This window comes from Papaver somniferum, unplaced genomic scaffold (genome assembly GCF_003573695.1).
Source record: "Papaver somniferum cultivar HN1 unplaced genomic scaffold, ASM357369v1 unplaced-scaffold_20080, whole genome shotgun sequence".
Taxonomy (NCBI): Eukaryota; Viridiplantae; Streptophyta; class Magnoliopsida; order Ranunculales; family Papaveraceae; genus Papaver; species Papaver somniferum.
In genome coordinates this window covers 1-582 of record NW_020630021.1, presented here as the reverse complement: position 1 = coordinate 582, position 582 = coordinate 1, and the positions used below count along the sequence as shown (strand labels likewise).

At 25.6% G+C, this 582-nt stretch overlaps 2 non-coding genes across 2 annotated transcripts; both read left to right on the top strand.

The window, feature by feature from the left end:
• The first annotated feature begins 255 nt into the window (after window positions 1-255).
• Window positions 256-338, top strand: LOC113339210. The gene has a single exon (XR_003354993.1). It is a non-coding gene; the product is annotated as a small nucleolar RNA R38 (small nucleolar RNA).
• Window positions 339-426: 88 nt separating this feature from the next.
• Window positions 427-497, top strand: LOC113339209. Its single transcript, XR_003354992.1, has one exon. It is a non-coding gene; the product is annotated as a small nucleolar RNA R66 (small nucleolar RNA).
• Window positions 498-582: the final 85 nt, after the last annotated feature.

Below are 582 nucleotides of genomic sequence, written 5' to 3'. Positions count from 1 at the left end.
AATAATGGTTAAGTAAAATAATCTTCTTGACAATCATATTAGTATTAATAATTAGTAACTTTATTATTATTATATCTGTCTTATATATATATATATATATATATATATATATATATATATATATATGCTGATTTTTCTATGCTCTGACATATCTACTAGCTCGCTCTAGATTTTGATTGTTTTGTTTTTAGTTTTTAACAATTCCATAGGAAATTCGTTTAATTTTTTCCGTTCAATACATCTAAGTTGTACAGAATATGTGGATGATGAGAAAATTAAAATTAACAGTTATCCCTGTCTTAGTCACCGGTGCTGATAATGTTAAATCTGACACTTCAAATTCTGTAGAAATTATGCTCATAATCCTTTGTATATAGTTTGTATCTTTTATGAAGTTTTAGAAAACCTTGTTTTGTATGTCAAGGATCCAATGATGGTAATGTAATCTTTGAGACCTGATTATCTATTGACGATAGCTATAAGCATTTTCTGAGGATCCTTATGATAGATCAAACTACAATTTCTTTTATTTTGTTGATTTTCGCTGTTTATTATCTTTTTAAGCTTTTGTTTGTTCTGATT